At 40.9% G+C, this 18490-nt stretch overlaps 1 pseudogene; it reads left to right on the top strand.

Moving 5' to 3' along the window:
• The first annotated feature begins 2304 nt into the window (after positions 1-2304).
• LOC127663635 (high mobility group protein B1-like) lies at positions 2305-2948 on the top strand (annotated as a pseudogene).
• The last annotated feature ends 15542 nt before the right edge of the window (positions 2949-18490 follow it).

The following is an 18490-nucleotide window of genomic DNA, read 5'->3' as shown; positions in this document are numbered from 1 at the left end:
CTCCATGCCTATGATTTACCACCCTTAGCCTGTCATCAGCTGGATAAGTCTTAGAAAGGGCTTGCTGTGTGATTTGAGGTAGTTTTGAACAAAGAAGCAAAGGGAACTATTTTCTCAATATACAGAAATGGACCGGAGAAAGAGAAAAATGGAGAGTCTGGATTTTGAATTAGCCTGTTAAGATTTTTAAGTATGACATGGTTCAATAGAATAAATAATACATAGCTAAGTTTCTGTTTAATATTTTGAGTCAGAAGTGGGTCTGGGACTCATAAGACAGCCCAAGCTAGATTCAAATTCACAAGTTTTCCTCTGCTTCCTGATTTCTGGGAGTATAGTGTAGACCTGTAATAAGTCATACATCAAAATTACCAACTTACACTAAAGTATTGACTTAAGATACTTGACCCTGCGGATGAGAATTCCTGGAAGGAATTTATACCCAAAAAGGCTAACTTGTTAGATAGTTATTCAATAATGTGAGTTGTTAGAATATTGCAGATTCAGAGCCTAATTACAGTTTACCTTGGGTTATCATTAGCACCCTAAATAGTCATCCCTTGCCCACCTCGGTGTCAGGCCTGATATCTTGTGACTGACAGATAAAAATCCTTTAGAGTCTATGAACAGACCCCAAGTTTCTACCAATCAAAGGTCTGAGAAATGCTGTCATCGACTGAGGCTTTTAAAACTTTTTCCTGATTGGTTGTAACATGCCCACCCAGTAAACCCACTGATGTATTTGAAAAGTGTGTTAATTTATGCCACCTTTGTTTTGTTACTACTACGAAAAGCTTGTGAAAGGTCTGGAGAGATGGCTTAGGAAGTAAGAGCACTTGGCTGCTCTTCCAGAGGTGTCAGAGTTCTTCCAAGGCTCCATTCCAAATACCCACATGGTCCAGGGAACATGACACCCCTTTCTGGCCTCCTAAGACACTGCCTGCCTGTGGTACACAGACATACATGCAGGGAAAGCACTCATACACATAAAAATCTTTATTAAAAGAGTTCATGAGTTCTCTGCTTCATTGGAGCATGTTATTCGAGGTAACCTAAATCTGTGGCTTGGGGTAATGGCCATTCATATTTGGCATCAGAAGAAGCCACATCTTTTATTCCTTTGAGGTAAGAACTATTTATTTCATTGACAACCTCATAATGTTTACACATTTGTTAAATGTTTAAATAATGAATACATTTGTTGTGTTTATTTATACTTTATTTTACATGCCCTTCTTTTAACAATAAGACTAGGCCAGGTTGAAGAACATTATTTACCTAAGTGAGACAAACTGTAACAAATAGAGCCCGTATTCCAGTGATAAAAGCCAGCAGATTATTTATTCTTCTCCATTCAATATCTAGTGTGACCCCGGGAGAGTTTAGAGGGTAGGTAGTACCCACTGATTCCATCCGGAGACTGACAGGAGAGCAACTGTAATCAGACCATATGAGAATAGTCACATACCTGTACCACAATAGAAAAGGCTGCTAGGACAGCCCAAGCCTTCAGTTGGGCAGTTCCCACACAAGGTCTTCTTGCAGGCTCTTGGCTGTCATTAGTACCCAGGCAGCAAGCTGTAACACTCCTGCCTACTCAGAGGATCTAGAGAGCCAAGCCTGGCTAAGCCGTGGTTGCCTATAACAAAGACAACATGGTAGATTTAGATGTGTCCTCCAAACCTGTAGCTGTTCATTAGTAGCTGTCCTGCCACACGTGAAATTCATTTGGGATGTAGCCCAGGCCTACCTATCTCAGTTCTAAAACCTTTGAGATTGCAGAACACAGTTTCTCATTGTTTTGTGCCTGAGAACTTAGTCCTCTGAAGAAAATGTTGGAGTGAGCAGTATTACTCCTAAAGTATGTGGCCATCTGTATATTGTCAGCCAAATCTGGGAACTCAATGGGTGCTCCTGTTAATCCTAGGAGAGTTCAGGACAGCAAAGTGTCAAGAGTTCTCAGCTTCAGGATGGTAAAGTGATAAGTCAATCCAATATGGAGTAAGAGGTCAGAGTTCACAGCAAGTACTGATTAACCCCATCCAGACCATTTATTTATTTATTTATTTATTTATTTACTATACTACGCCACTCTTCTCAAAAAGAGTTGCTTTAATTACAACAATCCCACTACAGAAGGTAATTTCTTTCAGGCATGGAAGAGAACACACCTGAAATTTCTCTTTAAAAACTAGTCCCTTCAGCCATTGCAGTACATTGAGCTCCATAGTGACAAGGCCAGGCAAGTTAGAGCTGGTCGGGCATTGGGCAGCTCTGTGCCTTGAGGAGGAAAATCGGTTAAAAATGGGCAAAGGGGATCCTAAGAAGCCCAGAGGCAAAAGGTCCTCATAGACATTCTTTGTGCAAAAGATGACGTGAACACAAGAAGAAGCAGTACCCAGATGCTTTTGTCAACTTCTCCGAGTTCTCCAAGAAGTGCTCAGAGATGTGGAAGACCATGTCTGCTAAAGAAAAGGAGAAATTTGAAGACGTGGCAAAGGGTGATATGGCTTGTTATGAAAGAGAAATAAAAACCTACATCCCCCCCCCAAAAAAGAGGAGAGAAGTTCAAGGACCCCAGTGCTCCCAAGAGGCCTCCTTCGGCCTTCTTGTTCTGTTCTGAGCACCGCCCAAAAGTCAGAGGCGAACATTCCAGCTTATCCATTGGTGATGCTGCTTAGAAACTAGGAGTGATGTGGAACAACACTGCGGCGGACGACAAGCAGCCCTGTGAGAAGAAGGCTGCCGAGCTGAAGGAGAAGCACGAGAAGGATGTCGCTGCCTGCAGAACCAAAGGAAAAGATGGTGCAGTGAAAGAGGGGGAGGCCAAGGCTGAGAAGAACAAAGGGAAGGAAGAGGAAAATGAGGAAGAGGAGGATGAAGAGGATGAGGGAGAGGAGGAAGAAGAGGGAGAAGAGGATGAAGAAGAAGAAGATGATGATGCATAAACTGGTTCTATCACAGTTTCTTCTTGTCTCTATAGCATTTAACCCCCCCTGTACACAACTCACTCCTTATAAAGAAAAAAAAATTGAAATGTAAGGCTGTGTAAGGTTTGTTTTTAAATGGTACAGTTTCTCATATATATTTAACATACTACCAAATGTGTCTTTAGATAGCCCTGTCCTGGTGGTATTTTCAATGGCCACTAACCTTGCCTGGCACTGTGGCACTGTCTGGGAGTTGTAAATTGGCATGGAAATTTAAAGCAGGTTCTTTTTTGGTGCACAGCACAAGTAAGTTATATATGGGGACAGTAGTTCTGTTTTTGCTTGTTTGTTTTTGGATTTTGCTTTCGTTTTCATCTTCAGCTGTTTCTCATGCCCTTATTCGAAGATAATCATTGTTCTGTTAACAGAATACCACTCTGTAACAAATAAAATGCTGCTGTTTTATTGACATTCTGAATGCTTCTAAGTAAATACAATTTTATTAGTTAAAAAAAAAAATACAAAAACCTAGTCCCTTGCTGGCACCAATGTAAGTTAGTATAGCCTTATCTAATTTCATTACATTTCTACCATTCAATGCCACAGGCTGTATGGCTGGGCTATTTAGTTCTCTGAAGAAAATGGTAGAGTTATAAACATATGTGGTGCTGAAAAGACCTAGGAACCAAATGGATATATGAATCCTAACCTCTTAAAAGTAGAAAACTTCCTCTTTTTTTCTATTTCAGCCTATTGATCATTCTTCATTTTATAATTAAGCTTTTATTTAATTGTTCCCCCAGGGAAGGGTCAGAATATTATGAGAATGCCAAGAACAGTAATGAAAAGGGGGCGAGCTCTCTGTACCTCTGGGACAGGACCCCCAGTTTTCAGAAGGAATCAAGTAGCTCAAATATCCCCATACATATACTGACAGACCTACATCCACTCTGAAAAACGACCATTTATTTGAAGACAATCGTACTGAGGCCTGTTGCTGCCAAACCTCTAATACCAGTTCCTTCTGAATCTCCCAGACAGGTGAGAAGCATATGAAGGATGGATATGATGGGTTTTTGTTGTTGTTGTTGTTTTTTATTGATATATTTTTTATTTACATTGCAAATGATTTTCCCTTTTCTGGGTCCCCACTCCCCGCAAGTCCCATAAGCCCTCTTCCGTCCCCCTGTTCTTCCATCCACCCCTTCCCACTTCCCTGTTCTGGAATTCCCCTATACTCTTACACTGAGTCTTTCCAGAACCAGGGGCCACTCCTCCATTCTTTTTGGACATCATTTAATTTGTGGATTATGTCCTGGGTATTCAAAATTTCTAGGCTAATATCCACTTATCAGTGAATGCATACCATGATTGATCTTTTGAGACTGGGTTACCTCACTTAGTATGATGTTCTCCAGCTCCATCCATTTGTCTAAGAATTTCATGAATTCATTGTTTATAATGGCTGATTAGTATTCCATTGTGTAAATATACCACATTTTTTTGTATCCATTCCTCCGTTGAAGGACACCTAGGTTCTTTCCAGCTTCTGGCTACTACAAATAGGGCTGCTATGAACATAGTGGAGCATGTGTCCTTATTACATGCTAGGGAATCCTCTGGGTATATGCGCAGGAGTGGTATAGCTGGGTCCTCAAGAAGTGCCATGCCGAGTTTTCTGAGGAACCGCCAGACTGATTTCCAAAGTGGTTGCACCATCTTGCAATCCCACCAGCAGTGGAGGAGTGTTCCTCTTTTTCCACATCCTCGCCAACACCTGCTGTCTCCTGATTTTTTGACCTTAGCCATTCTGACTGGTGTGAGGTGAAATCTCAGGGTTGTTTTGATTTGTATTTCCCTAATGATTAATGATGTTGAACATTTCTTAAGGTGTTTCTCAGCTCTCCGAAGTTCTTCATGTGAAAATTCTTTGATTAGCACGGTACCCCACTTTTTAATGGGGTTATTTGTTTCTCTGGGTTCTACTTTCGTGAGTTCTTTGTATATATTAGATATTAGCCTTCTGTTGGATTTAGGGTTGGTGAAGATCCTTTCCCAGTCTGTTGGTTGACGTTTTGTCCTTTTGACGGTGTCCTTTGCCTTACAGAAACTTTGTAGTTTTATGAGGTCCCATTTGTCAATTCTTGATCTTAGAGCATAAGCTATTGGTGTTCTATTCAGGAACTTTTCCCCTGTGCCCATGTCCTCCAGGGTCTTCCCCAGTCTCTTTTCGATTAGTTTCAGTGTGTCAGGTTTTATGTGGAGGTCCTTGATCCATTTGTGAGCTTGGTACAAGGAGATAAGAATGGATCGATGCACATTCTTCTGCATGCTGACCTCCAATTGAATTTGTTGAAAAGACTATCTTTTTTTCCACTGGATGCTTTCAGCTCCTTTGTTGAAGACAAAGTGACCATAGGTGTGTTGGTTCATTTCTGGGTCTTCAATCCTATTCCATTGATCCGCTTGCCTGATATTGTACCAATACCATGCAGTTTTTATCACTATTGCTCTGTAGTAGAGTTTAAAGTCTGGGATATTGAATCCCCCTGAAGTTCTTTTACTGTTAAGAATAGTTTTAGTTATCCTGGGTTTTTGTTATTCCAGATGCATTTGAGAATTGCTCTTTCTAGCTCTATGAAGAACTGGGTTGGGATTTTTATGGGAATAGCATTGAATCTGTAGATTGCCTTTGGCAAAATGGCCATTTTAACTATATTAATCCTGCCAATCCACAAGCATGGAAGTTTTTCCATCTTCTGAGATCTTCGATTTTCTTCTTCAGAGATCTGAAGTTCTTGTCATATAGATCTTTCACTTGTTTGGTTAGAGTCACCCCAAGATACTTTATGCTCTTTGTAGCTATTGTGAAGGGGGTCATTTCCCTAATTTCTTTCTCAGTCTGCTTATCCTTTGAATATATAAAGGCTACTGATTTGCTTGCGTTGATTTTGTAGCCAGCCACTTTGCTGAAGTTGTTTATCAGCTGTAGGAGTTCTCTAGTAGAGTTTTTAGGGTCACTTAAGTATACTATCATATCATCTGCAAATAGTGATAGTTTAACTTCTTCCTTTCCAATTTGTATCCTTTTGACTTCCTTCTGTTGTCTAATTGCTCTAGCTAGGACTTCAAGAACTATATTGAAAAGATATGGAGAGAGGGGGCAGCCTTGTCTAGTCCCTGATTTTAGTGGGATTGCTTCAAGTTTCTCTCCATTCAGTTTGATGTTGGCTACCGGTTTGCTGTATATTGCTTTTACTATGTTTAGATATGGGCCTTGAATTCCTGTCCTTTCCAAGACTTTTAGCATGAAAGGATGCTGAATTTTGTCAAATGCTTTTTCAGCATCTAATGAAATGATCATGTGGTTATTTTCTTTGAGTTTGTTTATGTAGTGGATAGCATTTATGGATTTCCTTATATTGAACCATCCCTGCATCCCTGGGATGAAGCCTACTTGATCATGGTGGATGATCGTTTTGATGTGTTCTTGGATTCGGTGGGCAAGAATTTTACTGAGTATTTTTGCATCGATATTCATAAGGGAAATTGGCCTGAAATTCTCTTTCTTAGTTGGATCTTTGTGTGGTTTTGGTATCAGCGTAATAGTGGCTTCGAAGAAGGAGTTGGGTAGTGTTCCTTCTGTTTCTATTTGGTGGAAAAGTTTGAAGAGTATTGGTGTTAAGTTTTCTTTGAAGGTCTGATAAAATTCTGCACTGAAACCATCTGATCCTGTGCTTTTTTTGGTTGGAAGCCTATCTATGACTCCTTCTATTTCTTTTGGGGTTATGGGTCTGTTTAGATGGTCTATTTGATCCTGGTTTAATTTTGGTAATTGGTATCTGTCTAAGAAAATGTCCATTTCCTCCAGATTCTCCAGTTGTGTTGAGTACAGGTTTTTGTAGTAGGATCTGATGATTTTTTGAATTTCCTCGGTTTCTGTTGTAATATCTCCGTTTTCATTTCTAATTTTGTTAATTTGGATACTTTCTCTGTGCCCTTTGGTTAGTCTGGCTAAGGGTTTATCTATCTTGTTGATTTTTTTCAAAGAACCAGCTTTTGGTCTTGTTGATTCTTTGTATGGTTCTCTTGGTTTCTACTTGATTGATTTCAGCCCTGAGTTTGATGATTTCCTGTCTTCTTCTCCTCCTGAGTGAATTAGCTTCTTCTTGTTCCAGGGTTTTCAGTTGTTCTGTTAATCTTCTAGTGTAAGCTCTCTCGAATTTCTTTTTGAAGGCACTCAAAGCTATGAGTTTTCCTCTTAGCACTGCTTTCATTGTGTTCCATAGATTTGGTATGTTGTGCCTTCATTTTCATTAAATTCTAAGAAATCTTTGATTTCTTTATTTCTTCCTTGACCAAGGTATCATTGAGTAGAGTATTGTTCAGTTTCCATGTGTATGTGGGCTTTCTGTTGTTTTTACTGTTACTAAAGACCACTTTTACTCTATAGTGATCTGATAGGAGGCATGGGATTATTTCAATCTTCTTATATTTGTTGAGGTCTGTCTTGTGACCAACTATATGATCTATTTTGGAGAAGGTTCCATGAGGTGCTGAGAAAAAGGTATATTCTTTTGCTTTGGGATGAAAAGTTCTATATATATCTGTTAACTCCAATTGGTTCAAAGCTTCAATTAGTTTCACTGTCTCCCAGTTTAGTTTCTGTTTTCCTGATCGGTCCATTGGTGAGAGTGGAGTGTTGAAGTCACCCACAATTATTGTGTTAGGTGCAATGTGTACTTTGAGCTTTAGTAAAGTTTCTTTTATGAATGAGGGCGCCCTTGTATTTGGGGCATAGATGTTCAGGATTGAGAGTTCTTCTTGTTGGATTTATCCTTTGACCAGCAAGTAGTGATCTTCCATGTCTCTTTTGATGACATTAGGTTGAAAGTCAATTTTATCTGAAATTAGAATGGCAACTCCGGCTTGTTTCCTGGGACCATTTGCTTGTAGAATTGTCTTCCAGTCTTTTACTCTAAGGTAGTTTTTGTCTTTGACATTGAGGTGTGTTTCCTGTATGCGGCAAAATGTAGGGTCCTGTTTAAGTAACCAGTCTGTTAGTCTATGTCTTTTTATTGGGGAATTGAGTCCATTGATGTTAAGAGATATCAAGGAGTAGTGGTTATTGTTTCCTATCATTTTTGATTATAATTTTATATGTGTATGGTTATCTTCTTTGGGTTTGATGAAAGAAGCTTAATATCCTGCTCTTTCCAGGGTATAGTTTCCCTCACTGTAATGGTGCTTTTCCCCTATTATCCTTTGTACAGCTGGGTTTGTAGAAAGATATTATGTAAATTTGGTTTTGTCATGGAATATCTTGGTTTCTCCATCTATAGTAATTGAGAGTTTCGCTGGGTATAGTAGTCTTGGCTGGCATTTGTGTTCTCTTAGAGTCTGCATGAGCTCTGCCCGGGATCTTCTAGCTTTCATGGTCTCTGGTGAGAAATCTGGTGTAATTCTGATAGGTCTTCCTTTATATGTTACTTGCCCTTTTTCTCTTACTGCCCTAAGTATTCTTTCTTTGTTTAGTACATTTGGGGTTTTGATTATTATGTGACGGGAGGTATTTCTGTTCTGGTCCAGTCTGTTTGGAGTTCTGTAGGCTTCCTGTATATTCATGGGCATCTCTCTCTTTCGGTTAGAGAAGTTTTCTTCCATAATTTTGTTGAAGATATTTGCTGGCCCTTTAAGTTGTAAATCTTCACTCTCATCAATACCTATAATCCTTAGATTTGGCTTTCTCATTGTGTCCTGGATTTCCTGGATATTTTGGGTTACAAGCTTTTTGCATTTTGCATTTTCTTTAACTGTTGAGTCCATGGTTTCTATGGTATCTTCGGCATCTAAGATTCTTTCTTCTATCTCTTGTATTCTGTTGTTGATATTTGCGTCTATGGTCCCTGATTTCTTCCCAAGGTTTTCTATATCCAAAGTTGTCTCCATTTGTGCTTTCTTAGTTGTTTCTACTTCTGTTTTTAGATCCTGGAAATTTTTGCTCAGTTCTGTCATTTGCTTGTTTGTGTTTTCCTCTAATTCTTTAAGTGAGTTTTGTGTTTCCTCTTCCATGACTTCTGCCTGTTGATCAAGGTTCTCCTGTATTTCTTTAAGTGATTTTTGCGTTTCCTCCTTATTGGCTTTTGTATTCTCCTGAATTTCTTTCAATGATTTTTGTGTTTCCCTTGTAAGGGCTTCTAATTTTTGATCCATTTTCTCCTGAATTTCTTTAAGAATGTCCTTCATGTGTTCCTGTACTAGCATCATGACCAGTGATTTTAAATCCAAATCTTATTTTTCTGGTGTGTTGGGGTATCCAGGACTTGCTAATGTTGGTGAATTGGGTTCAGATGCTGCCATAATGCCTTGGTTTCTGTTAGTAACGTTCCTACGTTTGCCTTTAGCCATCTGGTTCTCCCAGGAGTTAGATGGTCTTATTGTCACTGGCTGGCGCTTCAACCTACTGTGGATCTTTAAGGTTATCTCTGCAACACTGGATGACTGGGTTTCTTCTGGCACAGATTACTGATATGCTGGCTTCCTCTTTTGTGCCTTTGGAGCCCTTCTCAGTCTTGCCGCAAGCAATGTTATACTTAGGTTGTCAAGGTCAACCAGGTGTTCTCTGTCTGCTCTATTCTGGAGGGAAGAAGTTGTGGTGGGGGGTCACTCCCTCTGTTGATTCTCACATAGGACACACAGATCTTGCGATGGACTGGCTTGCAGATGAACCGCCTATGTCCCCTGGCGGTTTGCACCACCAGAAATCTAAAGTTCAGGGTGATACAGTACCTAGTGACCCTTTTGTGTCCTGGCAGGCAGCGAGTATGGCCGCGGGGCTTCTCTCTTTCCACAGCTCCCTGGGCAGGACCCATTCTTCATTTTTTAATGTGTGTGTGTGTGTGTGTGTGTGTGTGTGCATGCATGTGTCTGCTGACATATATGTATTGATCAGAGGACCACTTTGTGTGTCTGTTTCTGCCTTCCATCTTATCCACTGCTGTATATGCCAGGCTAGCTGGACTGGAAGCCTCTAGGCATTTTCTAGCCTCTGCCTTGTGTCTGCATATACTAGTGCTGGCATTATAGACATACGCTGCCACGTCTGGTTGATGTGGTTTCTAGGGATCTGAACTCAGGTCAGCACACTCTTACAAGATGCACCTCGCACACTGAGCCATCTCCCCAGCCAGTCTTCCTTGCTGACATTACCAGATTGTCTCCCCTTCTCAGCTGTTTTGACTTTTCTTAGATCTAAGCAGAGTGTGAATTCTAGGAGCATAAGCTCCCGAAAGAAATCAAAGAGGCTTAATATGTTCTCTAAATTTATTTCCACCTGTCTGAAGTCTGCTGCACACACTCTTTCATTTTAAACACCTGTTTGGGGCTTGCTTCCTTAAAAGAAAGAACCTGCCTTGAAAATGGCACCTTGGCAAACGCAGCATAGATCCAGGCGGTACTCTGAGCCCTGCGGCTCTCACAGACCAATGCCAGTGCCCTGCTGCGGGGCAGATCCTTCTCAGGACTCAGGAGTGTGAAGCTAGTCTTGGGGACAGTGACTATGGTTATAAGGTGGTTTTCAGGGCAGAGATAGCAAGAATGACTTCAGAATGATGAGCAGATCAGAAGTCGCTTTGTACACAAGGAAGGTTCTGAAATTTGAAAGCATTAATTTAGTAACCCAGGCAGTTGAGCCCTTTGAAGGAGGGATCTTGGCGAGATCCAACCCAGGAGACTGAAGAAGACACAGTAGTGGGGGTCAGGGACAAGCCATGAGGAACCTCTAGATGCCTGGCACCCACAGTTTTAGAGCAGCCTTCATCTTTTCCTGTCTTTTCTCTTCTTTTTCTTTCTTTTCTTTTTCTTTCTGTCATGGATAGCAACAAGAAACTTCAAATGGATGTGGAATTAGGGGGGTTAAGAATATATATGCATTAATATCCTTTTCTTTCAAGTAAATAAACGCATTTAATCCCAGAAATATGGAAAGCCAATGACAACTAAAACAAAAGGTATACAGGCCAAATTCTGGGAACTAGCAGTGAAAATGAAAGGAAGGCTTGAAGAGGGAGCCTATGGGAGACACCATAGGGAAGCTGCTGTGAGGTTAAGCAGAGAGCTTAGTCAGCAAAGCACTTGCAACATAGCCATGAGGACCCAAGTAATCCCAGCACTAGAGACATGGGAACCGGATGATCCTGGATCTCCTAGACTGAGCAGCTAGTCTAGCAGAATTGATAGCTTGGTGTTCAGGATTGATAGCTTGGTGTTCAGTGAGAGTTTCTGTCTCATAAAATATAATGAAGAGTTATTGAAGAAAATGCCTATTAGTCATTTGACCTTCATGTATATATGCATATGTGTGCACATGTGCCTCCACACACACTTATGTACATAAGAAAGAACAGAGAGAGACAAACACACACACACAGTCATACACACACACACACACACCCATACACACACAAGACTGCCATTGTGATTTTTTTAAAGATTTATTCTGTTGATTGGTGTTTTTTATTGCAGACAACAAAACCCACTAGAGCTGATACAAAGAACAAGATTATACAAAACATAGTACAAACTGGTGATTTGAAAAGACACACTATACAGGAAGAGTTTCCAAATTGACTCCAGGGACCAGGCATGTCAAAGGGTTTGGTCCTTGCTGGGCCCGTGCTGGAATTAGGAAATGCTGAGCCCAGAAATTCCTTCTGGAGCTTGCAACCTTAGAATCACAGGGTTCACGCCTGTTTTCCAGAAGGTCAGAGCCTGCCTGAAAAGATAGACTTCTCTCTTGCTTTCTCCTTCCTTCTAAATCTAATGTGCATGGGTTCATTTGGAGAATGGAGAGTGTGAGGCCAGCCTGCTAGCCTGCTGGAAGGCCAGACTGGAAGAAAGAAGTTTGTTTCCACAGGATCTGACACAGCAATCCTCTGTTAGATCCTCCCTGGCCTCTAAACCAAAGGCGGGGCTGCCAGGGTATTTGCTTGTCATAAAGTAATGTGTTTGTTCTGGGGAAATTACAACCCAGATTTCATCTTAAACACATAATTCCTCCTCCCACTGCTGTTTCTTTCCTCTGTAGGCAAAGGTTGTCAGCAGTATCCAGAGAAATTCTGTGGAAGCACACAGGATAGGCTGCCCTGGAACTTTCCTTCCCACATTTTCTCCAGGTTCCTTGGCATTAAGAGAGCAACAGAAAATCCTCCCCCCAGGTATCAGGGCAGAGCCAAAGCCTAGACATTAGGGGCACGATTTTTTAATTAGGTTTAGAGGGCTTGGACATCAAGTCATGAAACTGGAAATATTCTCTATAAGCCCTTTTAAAACATGAGTGGCCCAGAACAAATAAGAGGAAAGCCTGCAGTCAGGGGCTCAAAGAGACAGAGCAGAGGCTAAGTGTTTGGTTTCTTACCAAGACTAGGTTAGTTTGGCTTCTCTGGACACAGTATTCCTCACGAGCAAGGCCATGATAACACTGTATCCCAACCATCTACCTTGCTTCAATTTTCCTGTACTTAACAAGACACATAAACTAAATGGTTTCTTCCCTGCAGAATCTGGTAAAGCTGGTTGCTTCTTAGTCTAGTTCTATTTTCAAAGATATGAATCTTATGATGAGTTGTAATAAAAATTCATATTCATTCTGGATATTGTTATCTCTAAAGAAAGAGATACAGAGAATCCTGACATTGTCCTGCCTTTTCAAATCCAGATGACCTTCTTCTAATCACACTTGTTAGTCATTAAACCAGTTACCATAAGGTAATGTTTTTTATCAATTGGAAGTTAGACTCCCAAACCAAACACTACCTCCAGCTTGAAAAACGTGCGGCTCAATGAAGAAAGCTAATCTCCTTTGAAAGCTGCGGTGTGGAAAACAAAATGATGTCACTGCCCTGAAAACTCTTTTGCCAACTTTGTATTCGTAGTGATTGGAAGAGAGCTATCTTCATGTGAGAGGATGATTTTTTCTGTTTACCTGAAGAATTCAAGAACATAATTGCGGCTTGGAAATGAGAAGAAATAGACTGCATTGTAGCAACTCTTAGTAATGAGGGGCAGGAAAAGTGGCTCAGTGGGTAGGAACATTTGTTGTGCACACAAGAGGATCTGAGACCAAATCTTAAGCATGCATATTGAAAAAATGGGCGGGGTCTCTTGTGACTGTAATGGCTGTGAGGGAGGTGGGGAAAGGAGCTCTCGGGAGCTTGTGGTCCAACCTAACCAAAATAAGATACTTCGGACTCATCGAGGGCCCTTGCCTCAAAAAACAAGATGGTGAGCAATTGAGGCATACACCCAAACAGACTTCCTTTTCTGCCCTCCCCAAGCACTTGCATGGTTGCCTACACATATATATGTGTGTGTGTGTGTGTGTGTGTGTGTGTGTGTGCGCGCGCGCGCGCGCACGCGCGTGTGTATATACACATGCACACACACACACACAGGGTGAGTGAGGGAGAGAGTGACTCATTAGATGCTCATCATATCCATACAAAGAAAATTTGATAGGTTGCACACCCAAAGGGCTTTTCAGACATACTTGAATTGGAACCTCTGCTTTGAATCTTGATATGAGTACTCTATTAGAAAAAGCATCTGGCATGGAGTGAAGTAGAGGCACAGCGGGTCTGGAAGGCTCCAAGATATTCCCTCTTCAAATCCTGTGACAGCACATGCCTCTTTCAATGACAAGGACTTTGTTCAAATTGAGTGAGAATATGGAAACAGTGATAGGCTAGCTCTGTTCCTGCTCATTAGAAACCCTCTGAGTTTCACCAGGGCAGTGCCTTGACACACATGGAATGAAGGAGGCACTGAGACTTTGAGGTCAGTAGAGTGTTCAGGATAGTCCAACTTACAGATTTCTCATGCTTTAGAAACTGCATGTTAAAACCAAATATTCTTGAGTGCCCCATGTTGCCTTTGGTATTTTCTGGGATCAGAGATCATGCCCACCTCCAAAGTTCATCTCAAAAAAAAAAAAAAGAAAGAAAAGATTTTAAGGCAATTTAGGAGCAAACTTCAGTGATGTTTTCTGAACCTGGCTGAACACCTGCACCAAAGCCTTCACATCTCTTGTTTTTCCCTAGTTGAGGGAGAAGCGCCAATTGGCAGGGCCAGCTTGGACTCCCTCTCCCAAACTCCTTTTTGTATGGGAAGCGTGCATCCACTTGCCTTCTTTGCCTTACCTCTTCAGTTCCTTTGATCTCCATCTTGCTGAGACTCTAGAGCCCACCTGCATGTCTTTCCCTCTGACATCTGCTTTTTACTATCAAACTGCTGGCCTCTTCCCAGACTCTGCTTTTTATTCTGAGCCCTGCTGTCAATTTACTTTCTTATCTGCTCCTCAGTTTGCAGGCTTTCTGGTTAATCTTTGACTAGAAGGCTCCCCACCTCTCTCCAGCCTGCACCTGAGTATTCCTCCACCATGCCAACCCTCCCCCTCCTGCCAGGCCACTGCAGCCTGCCTTGCTCTCTCCATAAGAATTGAAATCCCTATCCATCATCAATATTTCTATAGCTGGATTTTCATTCAGCTTCACACCTACATTTTCAGCAGCTTGAGAACATAATCATACCTTAAAAAGAGCTCACAGTATTCTTCACTGAGCCCCTGGTGATAAATATAAGTGAAATCAAATATAGCTATGAGCGGGATGCTCAGCACACACACATGCTGTGAGCTTTTGATAGGAAGGACACATCTCTAAGTACATTGTGCTTTATGGATGCCATGATTCAAGATGATACAGCTTCAGGTGGGATTTCTTCTTGTTGTTACTGCCAAAATAAAACAAAAATATTCAGCAGTCTGGGCATAGGAGTAAAAAAACAACTGCATCCTTTAGAGTCATCTGGTCTACCTCATTGCAAGAGCAGCTGGGAAGGGTAATGGGTCTTGGCAGCCACTGCTTCACTTTCATTACTATGAAAGGAAGAGGAAGATGGTTTGGTGGGTAGTTAGCAATCTTCTCCTCAGCTTATGTACTATTTGTTATCAAACAGGTCAATAAATGGTTTCATTAAATGTCTTTTTACAAAAAGGAAATCTCCTTATATCCTTGCTTTATCTCTTTATAACAGAAGGGACTTTAAATTTCTTTCCTTTTCTTCTTTTTTTTAACAGATCAAATTTCTTTTATTTTTTTAATTAGATTTATTTTTTACAGTCCAGTCGATGCCTCCCTCCTGGTCCACCCTCCCACAGTTCCTCATCCCATTCCTCCTCCCTCCTATCTCCAAGAAGTTCCCCATTCTTAAATTGCTCTGTTCTATCTATCTATCTATCTATCTTGCCCCCTCTTGTTCTCTGCCCCCTCCTTTGCATTGTTAGTAGAATTTGAAGATCTTACCCAGCTTAATTTTCTAGTCTGTTGAAAACTAGGTTTTAGAACCAATGCAATCTACACATAGCCAATGAACAATAAAAGTGTTTTCTAAGCTTTCTGATTCACTTTGATACATAAGAAAGTGAGCTACAAACTGGCACCTCAAACTCATGGCGAATCTATCCAAAAACCAAAGCTCTCCCAAGTAGCAGCTGCTTGTCAAAGTTCACCATCTCCATGTGGACTTCACTGTGTGTCATTCTTAAGTCTAAAAAAGCAAAGTCTTTTGAAAGAAAATATGAAGACCTGAAAAGATTCTTCCCCTCTGTGTTTTACTTGTATGGCTAACCCAGCCATACAAGTATTGGCGCAAGCTAAGGATTGAGAAGTCAGGCTAGTAGCAGTCTGTGGCAGCATGTGGGATATTTACTGTCAGGCAGCTTATGTCAAATGTGCCAGAAAAAAAAGAAAAGCCAGCACATCTATCATAACAAACAATGCTTGCAAGAGAGGCTGTCCAGGGGGCATGGCAGGGACATTGCCAATATTTTAAACAGCTCTATGCTCCTGAACAAACAGAAGGAAAAAAATTAATGGACAGGTAAAAAGAGCAGGGCTCACCACAAAGGCAGAAAGGAAGAAAGCACAGAACAAACTTATCTAGTATCCTTCCCGAAAGACTTAAAGCACCTTCATGCTACCCAGGGCCTCACCCTTTTTTGAGGAATGTCAGCATCATTGTTCAGAAAACATCACTGAGGTCTGCTCCTAAATTGCCTTAAAATCTTTTTTGAGATGAACTTTGGAGGTAGGCATTATCTTTGATCCCAGAAAATACCAGTGGCAACACAGGGCACTCAAGAATATTTGGTTTTAACATGCAGTTTCTAAAGCATGAGAAATCTGTAAGTTGTACTATCCTGAACACTCTACTGACCTCAAAGTCTCCGTATCCTCCCATGATCCTTAGACAGGGATGGTGTTAGAGTTCTAGTAAAGAACAGAACTTTATTTTCTGTTGATCCAATGATATATGATCTCTGAGACAAATGTCATTAGTTTAGTATATTTCCCCAACTTTCATATTTAGAAATGAACGCTGGGCTAGCTAGTTAGTTCAGTGGGAAGAAGATGTCTATCACCAACCTGATGACCTGAGTTTTATGCCCAGGACCCACATGGTGGAAAGGACTGAGTTCCTCAAAATTATCTCTGACCTGCACATATAGAGCCCCCATCTTCCATTAAATAAATAACAGAAACAAGTCATATCTACTGTACTAGAAATCAAGCAATGGAATATCAAAGATGCTTTTGTCAGTTTCCCATGCTTTGTGTTTATGTAACACTTTCATATCTTAAAAAAAAAATGATCAAAGAAATTGTTGCATGAGACTAAAACCAAGAGAATTTGCTGGATTTCTCTGAGCCAGACAGGCAAAGCATTGTAGCTAGCCATAAAGCATATCTTCTGCAGTGTGTAAAACCCAGATGAATAAAATTAGCAACATCAGGGCTACTTCTGATTTGTAATGAAAGATGTAGGGTTCATGGCCATCTCCACTCATCTCTCTCAGTGTTCCCTCCAATGTTCTGGGTGGTCTTAGCATTCAATTAGAGGACATGGAGGGAATATTGGGGCTGCTCTGACCATGTTGCCCATGGTAGAAAAGGTATATTCTACTTTTTAAATGGGCTTCTCATCAAAGCAGGAGCTTATGCTTGAAACAAGAGTGGAAACTACTTTTAGAAACTTTATCATCCCTACACCCCCCCCCCAACAAAACTTTAAAAATTGTGGCTTATAGAATGGCAAGTGAAGTCATTCATTGGACAACATTTTCTAGGCCTGCCACATCGATGTGTTCACACTGAACAAGGTCAATACATTCGACTTAACTAATTTCACTTGGTGCTACATTCAGACGCCCATTCTCATCAAATAGCTGAACATCAATCAGTATCAAAGATTTAAACCATGATGAAATAGTCTTCATTGGAAAGACTCTAAGATGCCATGACAGTGGAAGAAGGAAGCTTACATTACACCAGTTTAGGGAGAGCCTAATGTGTTGTGTGCATTTATCCACAGTGTGTATGAGAGCTTTGTTGAACAGAAGATTTAGTTCTGGGGGAGATATATTTAAATGCCAGTTTTCACAGTTTTCATTTAATAAGCAAGAATAAACCATTGGCAACATATAAGATATTTTCTATGCTAAGTAGAAGTTTAAATGCTCTATCTCTTCTAGCTACACTGTATTCTGCAGTCAGAATATCATGATAGAAATTTGGTCAAATACATTTGCCAAATGTATTTTAGGTCCTATCTCTCTCTCTCTCTCTCTCTCTCTCTCTCTCTCTCTCTCTCTATCTCTATCTCTATCTCTATCTCTATCTCTATCTCTATCTCTATCTCTATCTCTATCTCTATCTCTACCTCTATCTCTGTCTTCTGCCAGAAATATGAGGCTATTCCACAAACAAAACGCTGGAGAAGAGAGTTCTTAATTGTTTTTAGAAGACTGAGCTCAATGGTTTCTCAAAGAGAAAGAAACATTAACAACCATTTGAACTCTCCCACTAGAAGGGAGACTGTGTGGTGTCCTGGAGATGGGCAACTCCTTCTCAGACACACTGATCTTTGGTATCACAGAAGATGCCCGATTATTCTGGAGGCCTCTAATGCTAAGATGGCTTTAAAGTTTCTTTCTCACTTATCCTTGAATTCGATAATGGCTTCACTCAGCCTTCAGTTTCTCAAGATATGAAACTTGGCATACCTGATTTCCCATCTCTCACCATTACTCATGGCCAGCTCTGGCTCCTGAGTGCCCCACAAACTACTATATACCCCTGTTGGTCACTGTCAGGCCACCACCTTCATGAAAGCTACTGTCCTGCATGGAATGGGACATTGGGTCTACTCCTGCTCACGCTCCTCACCTCTACACCTATCCATGCTTCTCCTACTTACTTCTTATATTTATCATTGTGCAGTATTTCTCAGTCACAAATTCAGTTAGGCCTCTGCGTATGCTTCACACCAAGTTGTCTGATCCACACCCACCCATTTAACTTGCATGTATTTGCTGTGACCAAACAGCGGTGACTCACATCTCACATCTGTGGACATGCCCACACTCTGTCATGGAAAAGGTTTATGCTTTGACCCTGTGGCAGGCTTCTACTTAACCTCTATGACCCATTACAAACATCATCTTC

The sequence above is a fragment of the Apodemus sylvaticus genome, chromosome 13 (genome assembly GCF_947179515.1).
Source record: "Apodemus sylvaticus chromosome 13, mApoSyl1.1, whole genome shotgun sequence".
NCBI classification, from domain to species: domain Eukaryota; kingdom Metazoa; phylum Chordata; class Mammalia; order Rodentia; family Muridae; genus Apodemus; species Apodemus sylvaticus.
Note: the sequence above shows the minus strand (reverse complement) of the source record. Positions and strands in the feature narration are given on the sequence as shown.